Source organism: Notolepis coatsorum, assembly GCF_963971535.1.
Source record: "Notolepis coatsorum genome assembly, chromosome: 1".
Classification (NCBI taxonomy): domain Eukaryota; kingdom Metazoa; phylum Chordata; class Actinopteri; order Aulopiformes; family Paralepididae; genus Notolepis; species Notolepis coatsorum.
The window spans coordinates 9,083,083-9,093,136 of record NC_140165.1 but is presented as its reverse complement, the minus strand read 5'-3'; positions in this window follow the sequence as shown (position 1 = coordinate 9,093,136).

Sequence of the window (10,054 nt, the reverse complement as noted above, 5' to 3'; positions counted from 1 at the left end):
GGGGCTACTGTACCAGTGAGGTTACACCAAGGGGGCTACTGTACCAGTGAGGTTACACCAGGGGGGGCTACTGTACCAGTGAGGTTACACCAGGGGGGGCTACTGTACCAGTGAGGTTACACCAGGGGGGCTACTGTGCCTACTGTACCAGTGAGGTTACACCAAGGGGGCTACTGTACCAGTGAGGTTACACCAGGGGGGCTACTGTGCCTACTGTACCAGTGAGGTTACACCAAGGGGGCTACTGTACCAGTGAGGTTACACCAGGGGGGGCTACTGTACCAGTGAGGTTACACCAGGGGGGGCTACTGTACCTACTGTACCAGTGAGGTTACACCAGGGGGGGCTACTGTACCTACTGTACCAGTGAGGTTACACCAAGGGTTTGATTGATTGATTGAAAACTTTAATTAACAGATTGCAGAATGGGTACAGTTCAGTACAGTACGGCTCAATACACACAATTGTTAATGGGATGCAGACCAGAGAAAGACTTTTGTCTTGTTTACATCAGGGTCCCCCATTTTCAATTTATAATGGGGGCTACTGTACCTACTGTACCAGTGAGGTTACACCAAGGGGCCACCGTAAGGTTTCAACCTCATTACACACGTACACACTTCCTTTGTATCTTATGTCCGCGCAGCATTTCTACACACTCATGTCCCCGAACAGGAAGTGGCCTTCAATCAGACGACTGCACCTTTATTTTTAGACGGCACCCGCATCGACATCCTAAAGGTCAGAGTCATTCCACTGTCTCCGCGTGACAAATAAACTTGGACGTGGACTTGAAAGGTTCGCTTTCACTTATCGAGACAAGAGAAACTGTACGCCACGAGCCCCTTTTTAAAACGCACGCTCATTTTATAGAGTGCCATTCATCTGGCTTCTAATTAAATGTCTCAGGACATTCTGACATCGATGCTAGTGATTACTGTGCTCTGTATGAAATGCCACGGAGGTTTGTTCAAGGTCTAGTAACCCCCCCCCCACAGAATGCCACGTGTGCTCTCCTATAAATCATACACATACTGAATTAGATGTATGAAAAATAGATCCACGAAAATGATTTCAGCCTTTCAGGTCTTTGATTGTTTTCTCAGAATACGGTGCTGGAATTCGGGCTCTATAGAGCAGTGGTTTGTTTTGTGTCAGGGACCCACCACATTGATACATAACTGGACAGGGACCCCCATCTGACATGATATTTGATGTCACATATGATTTACTCCGGAATTCCCTAACGGTCTATATACTGTAGGTGGAGAAAGAACAGAGGAGAGAGCAGAATAGTACTTCTAATACACTCCCTCTCACTACTATACTACTAGTTGCTAGTGAAGACTATATTAGTGAGATGAATTCATATATTAGCGAAATTAATTAATATATTAACGAAATTAATTAATATACTGTATTCATGAATTAATTCACATTCCCCATTTTTCTGGGGACCCCCTGGACCCCCCCCCCCCCCCCCCACCTAGGACCCCTGGGGGTCCCCGGACCCCACTTAGAGAACCACTACTCTAGAGCTCTCAGTGGTCAGCAGCCATTGTGACATTGTCATCAGAATGTTAGAAAGCAGATACGGACCAACTAGCCTCCGGAGTTTTAACCTCTTAAGCCCGGAGCCCTATTTTCTGAAAATCCGCCTAAACTACATACCTAAGTAAATGCTCCACTTCTACAAGGTCCATTTGCATGTTCTTGGTATCTAGGGACATCTATGGACCTCAGTGAATGTATTCCCAGTGTCAGAAATATTGTGTGTATTACTAGGCTTGCTTAAATTGTGATGAAACAAAGGAGAATATGAATTATGGTTTTTCTTTGCATATTTGACTGTGAATAACACCATGCCAAAAATGTCCAGACATGATCTCGTTCAGTACCTTCTTGAGATCATGTGTACAAAAAATCTAAGGAAATGAATAAAGGGAAGATGATTAAACAGAAGGTTTTGTAGATACAGTACTGAATTCTCCCATCCGGACCAATGCAATTTGAAATATTATTATAGAATATAGAATAGCAGGCTTATAAATTACCTTATTATAGCCAATTCGCACATTTATGGATTGTGCCAAATCTTATATTCAATTTGGATTTAGTATCACCAGGCGTGCATAAGAACAGATAATGAAATCTACTGTATGTACAGTAGCTTTTCTATTTTTGCCAGGGTGCCAACCATTTTGAAACTAATTTCAAATCTGATTGTTGCTACATGCTAGAAATAGGGGAGACAAACTAACTGCGATCCCATATATGCCAATAACGTTAAAGGTCCCCTGTCTTATAAATAGCCTTTTCCAGTGTTTAGCATTGTTTTCTAGCAATCTGGGGTTGTATCAACAATGTCTATTTCTCTCATTTTCATTTTGGCGCACTCCTCCAGTTCAAATCTCAGGAGATGCTCCCACACTGAACTAAGCCATGCAAATTTGACTGTTTTGCTGACGTAGAAAGAATTCTCATCTGCTTAGTATAGTAACGCCCCCACTATGTTTGTAACCACCTCGCACACTCAACCATTATTTATTGCAGTACGCAAGCAAATGCGTGGAATTGAAGTAAAGGCCATATGAGTGTTTTGGTTATTAATATTATTATTATTATAGTGTCTTATTTATGTTTGAACACTAGAGGGCTCACTGCCTCCATTATAGCCCCTCTTCTATAAATAGCCTAGCTAATTACCGTAATCCCATGCACCTGTGATGAGGATACATTTTCCTACCTGTCTCACCGTTTGGAACTGACAATGGAGCAATTGACAACTGTTCTGATTTAACCCTTCATTCACCATCATTCACCTTTGGACAACAATAAACCCTGTAAACAGCAGCAACTTGGGACATTCCATATTTCCATCACAAACTTTGGGACTGAGTAGATAATTAATTGCGGGTGCATCGTGGACGCTTGTCGATTCATTGGGGAGCGACAAGCGGCCACTACAGGTTAGCATTTAAAAACGTTATGTCCGGCGACAGAGGTCTGGGCTGAGGGCGTGTTGGTAGACTGGCACCAACATTTGAATTTGACAGTTTTGCTGATGTAGAAAGAATTCTCATCTGCTTAGTAACGACCCCGCTATGTTTGTAACCACCTCGCACACTCAACCATTATTTATTGCAGTACGCAAGCAAACGCGTGGAATTGAAGTTTAACAGTTAGTTAGCATTGGGTTAGCATGTCTATGTATAACATGATGATGTCGTGATCCGCCAGCAATGGGCCAAATTTTTTTTGTTTTTGGAGACCCGCCGAATGTGTACCGCACATGTTTGCAAGGAGGACATTGAGAATCAAGGACTTTATAATGTTGGGATGATTTCCAGGATGATTTCCAGGATGTTACTAAAGAAGGGAGCTGTACTGAGTAATGGTTAAACACCCCCCCCCCCTGGACTCAACTGCACTTGGTACACTCTGGGTCTCCCCACTATAAAATGCCTGGGACTCTCCCAATTCCGGTTAGGCAATCAGTGCACCTACCATGGGAGAATCACAAGAGCAGGAGAGTACAGGGACAACCACATGGTAAATGACAACAATTCATTACAATGAACAACCTTTCAATTCCCAATGTGTTTGTGTCATGTAAGTAACATGTAAATGGTGTTCGTATACATAGTGTGAAAATAAAACAATTAAATAAATGGCCTAACCTGCTGCTTGGATTGCTTCAGCTTAAACACATCAAGACCAGCGTCAACACAAGTAGCAATAATTCTACACGGCGGCAAGATGTGTTATACATAGACGATGTGTTACTGCAGGTGAGTGGGTCTAACTGTGCACGACACGAGATGTGTTATACATAGACTTGTGTTACTGCAGGGGAGTGGGTCTAACTCTGCAGGACACGAGATGTGTTATACATAGACTTGTGTTACTGCAGGGGAGTGGGTCTAACTCCGCAGGACACGAGATGTGTTATACATAGACTTGTGTTACTGCAGGTGAGTGGGTCTAACTCTGCACGACACGAGATGTGTTATACATAGACTTGTGTTACTGCAGGTGTGTGGGTCTAACTCCGCAGGACACGAGATGTGTTATACATAGACTTGTGTTACTGCGGGGGAGTGGGTCTAACTCCGCAGGACACGAGATGTGTTATACATAGACTTGTGTTACTGCAGGTGTGTGGGTCTAACGCTGCACGACACGAGATGTGTTATACATAGACTTGTTGTGTTACTGCAGGTCTATACAGGACAGGGAGTAGGACTGTGACACCGTCCCCCAGCGCTCCGCCAAGCTTCCCACGTCGTGCTACTGTACAAAGGCTTATATTACATGTGTTTTACCCAGGGGGGGGGGGGGGGGGATAATCCATTTCTGTGCTCCCTGAATATTGCAGGCTTTGATGTGTGGTTGTCTAATGCAGTTACCTAAGCAGCTTGCCATAGCAGACCCCAGAGATCCCCCCCCCCCCGCCCCGCGCGCTATTCTCCTATTTCCTGGAATGCGTCTGCGTTCCAATAATAAAGTATCCTTTTGAAGCCGCTCCCGGGGAGGTGTTTTCTGAAGATAATGACTTATTGCGATTCATATTTCATCCAGACTGCTGCATATACGTGTTGTTTTCCTATACCTGCGCTAGTTAAGAGTCTCTCTAGTAGCTGCAAATGTTACCGCAAAATTCCATTATAACTCAACGAGGCACCCAGGGCACCGTTGGGGGCGTCTGAGCATTAATGGAACGTAGCGATGAAGCAAAAACACGCTATTAAGTGAAAATAATATACTCGGAATAGAACATACATGTAACACCACTAACCATGTTGGGAAAACTACATTTTGGGTGACCATATGTACAGTATGTCACTTACTTACCAAGTCCTCTTCTCCCTAATTGGGAAATAATTCGACGCCATTCAGCCCGGTCTTTAGCTGCCCACCTGAGCATCACATGAGAGCAAAATGGCCGTGTGAATATGGTCAATCACCTAATACAACACAGAATCTCAGCTGTTTTGTAATTCTTTTTAACCTTTATTTACCAGGTAGGTTCTCTGAGCAAGAATGCTCTTTTTCAGCAACGTCCATGCTTCACATCCACACAGTTCCATTCACATCTGAGAGCTGCCCAGTACAACCACAGTCTGACACTGTTGACCACTGGGAGCTGCCCAGTACAACCACAGTCTGACACTGTTGACCACTGGGAGCTGCCCAGTACAACCACAGTCTGACACTGTTGACCACTGGGAGCTGCCCAGTACAACCACAGTCTGACACCGTCGACCACTGGGAGCTGCCCAGTACAACCACAGTCTGACACTGTTGACCACTGGGAGCTGCCCAGTACAACCACAGTCTGACACTGTTGACCACTGGGAGCTGCCCAGTACAACCACAGTCTGACACTGTTGACCACTAGGAGCTGCCCGGTACAACCACAGTCTGACACTGTTGACCACTAGGAGCTGCCCAGTACAACCACAGTCTGACACCGTTGACCACTGGGAGCTGCCCAGTACAACCACAGTCTGACACCGTTGACCACTAGGAGCTGCCCAGTACAACCACAGTCTGACACTGTTGACCACTGGGAGCTGCCCAGTACAACCACAGTCTGACACTGTTGACCACTGGGAGCTGCCCAGTACAACCACAGTCTGACACCATTGACCACTAGGAGCTGCCCGGTACAACCACAGTCTGACAGTGTTTTTTAAATATTTTTTTATCCACTTTTTCTCCTTATTTTCTATTTTTCTCCCAACCCAATTTCGCCTCGCCAATTCTCCCTTAAATTCTCCCCTCCCCTGTCTCGAACGTTGCTAGACTATGCCTCCCACTGGTCGGCCGTAGTGAGGATAGAAGCCTTGCATCACGCGTCCCCTCCGGTACACGAGGAGGCAGCTGTCGCATCTTTTCACCTGAACAGCGCGATCTCTCAGGCGAGGAGTAACGTGTGGGAGGCTCACGCTGCCCCCGATACTTCCTGATTCTGCTGTACAGGCGCACGAACCGACCTGTAGGAGTCGCTGTCCACAACGTCCAATCCCCACCCACCGGCTTTCCCACTCTCTAACACTGCCAATTGTGTTAGTATGAACGACCAGCCAAGCCGGTAGCAACGCCGAGAGCTGGGCTCGATACCAGCATCTCCTGCGTTAGTGGCGAGTGCCTTGCCCACTGCGCCACTCAGCCGCCCCACAGTCTGATACCGTTGACCACTGAGCAGCTCCACTGGAGCAGTTTGGGGGTTAAGTGCCTTGCTTAAAGGCACCTCAGCGGTTGGTATTGTGGGGACAGGAGAGAGAGAGAGTTATTCATTCACTTCCCATCCCCATCCGGGGGGATCGAACCGGCGACCTTCCAGTCACAAACCCTGCTTCTTTAACCTTAAAGCCACCTCTGCCCCCATGATCACACTAATTGGCAGTTGTGCAATTAAGGGTGTGTGGGGTGGAGGAAGCATGTAGAAAACACCACTAAAGGCTGGGATGCAGTGCCATGATGTCTCTGGAATAGTAATGCGTGACGACTGCATTCATGGCCCATGCAGTTCTGAGCAACGCTGCAGTTAATTGGCTGCGGACTGCATGGTGAATCTGAGCCAATGTTATTGGGCACGCGTCCCAGATGCTACCAAGCTCAAAGGCACCAACCATGCTCTCGCACGCACGCACACACGCACGCACACTAGTTGGCTACACTATTACTGGGCATTACCAGTACACTGCACTAAAACACTTCCATTATGTATCTGCTTATCATGCTCTCTTGTACGTTTAAAGGTGCTGTAAGTGGTATTTCTTTTGGTTACGCGTTAAATAGCTCTACATTCCAACAGCCGTCACTGATCAGTAGTAACATGGGGGTCTCCCCGTCCTTCCGCTCTGCAGTAAAACAGAAAATACATTTGCTGCTGGTATCCCGTTCCAACTTTATCCAATCAGGAGAGAGAACCTGATTGGATAACGTGTATTTATTTCAATAAATCTTGCCGAGCCAAATTTGCTGGCAGATTGTTTTGCTTGTTTCATGCACATGTTTTGTTTTAATTTATTATTTTTGTCAGACCATTGTTTGCAGTGTGGAATTCTCTCTCCTGATTGGATAAAGTGGGAAGGGGTACCAGAACATTTATTTTCTGTTTACTGCAGAGCGGAGGGACTGGGGGACCCATGTTACAATCTATATCAGTGATGGCTGTCAGAATGAAGACCACCAATTTTAACATGTAGACCACTTATTTGAACAAAGGAAATACCTATTAAATAGCTATTGGTTCTAATATGTCCGGGCCTTTTGTCATTGTCAGACCACAATTAAAAGGACCGCAATGCCTATCAAACATCGGAGTGAAACAGTTCTAAAAAAAACCACAAGGAAATCTTTGACACAATGAGGTTCTAGGACAAAAGCACTACTCATAGGCATCCTTAGCACACCCTGACCCAAATATAGGACTGACCCAATAATGTGCAGCAGCTCTGGTGGACTTCTAGAAGTTACAAGGCGGCGTACACACACGTATCGGCAGTACAATCCGATAAGCACCCTCTCGGAAAACATTAAAACACGTTCCAAGCGGCTCCACGTGCCCCCTTGATCAGAGAGATCTACCGAGTCTGCTTTCGTCTTTGAACAGCCCTATTTCTTAAAGAGACGAGTGTTTGAAATGTTTGCGTCAAGAAATATGACTATAATGGGGTTTGGATATCTCCTTCCCCTCATTACCCGCTATTCCTGTATTCCAAATGGGATTTTACAGAGCGGCTTTCTCTTTGTTCCGTTGCTTTTATCTGTTCTTTTGTGACTTCACACAACGCGTTCCCCATCTTCTTCGGGGTCCCTGAATGTTAATTGTTGAATGAGCCAATCAACCTGCAGTTCTTTTTCCTTTGTGGAGGGGAAGTGAGCGCTCCACTCTCATGAATTGCTTCAAGGATGAGAGAATGGAGGAAAGACAAGAGGACCCATAGTAAAGCGTATTGTAAAAAACAAGGTAAAGTTTGTTTGATATTGGATATTCACACATTCTACATATTGGATTTCTATCTTCCCTTTGCAGGTGCGGGGAAGTCATAATCTTTATTTTCATACTCGCGGCAAAATAAATGAGTTCCAAAACCAGATGCTGGTTTAATTCTAGATATCCTCCCTCAAATCAGCAGCAATTACTTTCTAAAATCTCTGCTTAAAATGTGTTTTTTTTTTTTTTATTATTATTTTATATTTAAACCACCATTAATTACCATTGAAATCCAACAGCGTTAAATGTTAAATTACTTGAGTTGATTGGTTGAGCTTTTTCTACAAGGAGGACGACTCACTTTTGGGAGCAAACTGGAGAACCTGGAGGACATACATGGAACACTAGGGAGGACATGATGCAACCCTCCCCTCCTAGATCCCTCTACTCCCCTTTAGACATTCATCGGCCTTGGTTTGAATAGGCTCGAAGCGGAAGACGCAAAAGGGGTGTTCGGTAAAGATGACTACCAGTCAAGAAAGAGGGGTGACATTAAAGAGCGAGAGAGCCTGGATGAGGTTATACAAAAATAATATAATATTGGGTCATACTGAAATAGGTCACCGTCCACCACATCCCTGGAGCTCCAATAGTCTGGCAGACGAGGCAGGGTGCGCGGTGTACCTCTCACACCTGGCCAGAGAGGTACGGCTACGGTAAATAAATGGTAAATTATATTTATATTATACATTTATAAAGCGCTTTGCAATTTGTTCCTCACATTTTTACTCAGTCACTCACACATTCACACACCGACGGCGGAGGCCACCACGCAAGGTGCCAACCTTGTCATCGGGAGCAGTTAGGAGTTAAGTGTCTTGCTCAAGGACACTTCGACACGCTGCCCGGGAGGAGCGGGAATCGAACCGGGAACCTCCGGATTACCAGACGACTGCTCTACCTCCCGTGCCACTGTTTAAAAAAAAAATTGTATCCTCTTTTTCTCCGCCTGATTTTTTTTATTTTTCTCCCCATCCCAATTTAGTCGTTATGCCAATTTCCCCCTCCCCTACCTGGTTGTTGTGCGCATGTTCCTCCTACTGGTCGGTACAAGGGAACCCCGAAGTCTACCGCATGCTTCCTCCGACACATGTGGAGACAGCCAGTGGCTCTCTTCTCACCTGGCAGCGAGGACTCTCATTGGTGAAGCGTAACGCGTGGGAGGTCACGCTGCCTTCACCATTTCCAGACCTGACCTGTAGGCGTCGCTGTCCACAACGCCAGATTACCACCCACGACTTCCCTCCCCCTAACCCAGCCAAACGAGTTAGTATGACGACCGGGCCAAGTCGGAGGGCAATGCTGACTCCGGGAGTTGAGACCACAGCCTCTTGCATTGGTGACGAGCGCAATCTCCGCTAAGCCACCCGACCGCCCCTTCCTGCGCCACTGTTGATGAACTGATCCGGGCCCTCTCTCGCCACCACCACCACCACCACCACCACCACCACGGGGGGCCCAGAGCACGCTGTTCGTCCGGCGACCGAGTGGAAGAGAGAGTGCGTCTCTTCTGTCAGAGGTCTGGGCTGAGGGCGTGTTGGTAGACTGGCACCGGGGTGGCACGGTGCCACCACGCTGCTCCAGGCCCACTGCAGTGACGGGCCTGCTGGCTCTAATCCCCCGCTGCTGCAGGCCCACTGCAGTGACGGGCCTGCTGGCTCTAATCCCACGCTGCTCCAGGCCCACGGCAGTGACGGGCCTGCTGGCTCTAATCCCCCGCTGCTGCAGGCCCACTGCAGTGACGGGCCTGCTGGCTCTAATCCCACGCTGCTGCAGGCCCACTGCAGTGACGGGCCTGCTGGCTCTAATCCCACGCTGCTGCAGGCCCACGGCAGTGACGGGCCTGCTGGCTCTAATCCCACGCTGCTGCAGGCCCACGGCAGTGACGGGCCTGCTGGTTCTAATCCCACGCTGCTGCAGGCCCACGGCAGTGACGGGCCTGCTGGCTCTAATCCCCCGCGCTGACGAGTCCACAGCGCACCGAGTAAATTGAGCCGTGTGGCAGCCAAGGCAAACGCCACCGCCTGTGCTGTAGTGTTGTTGGAG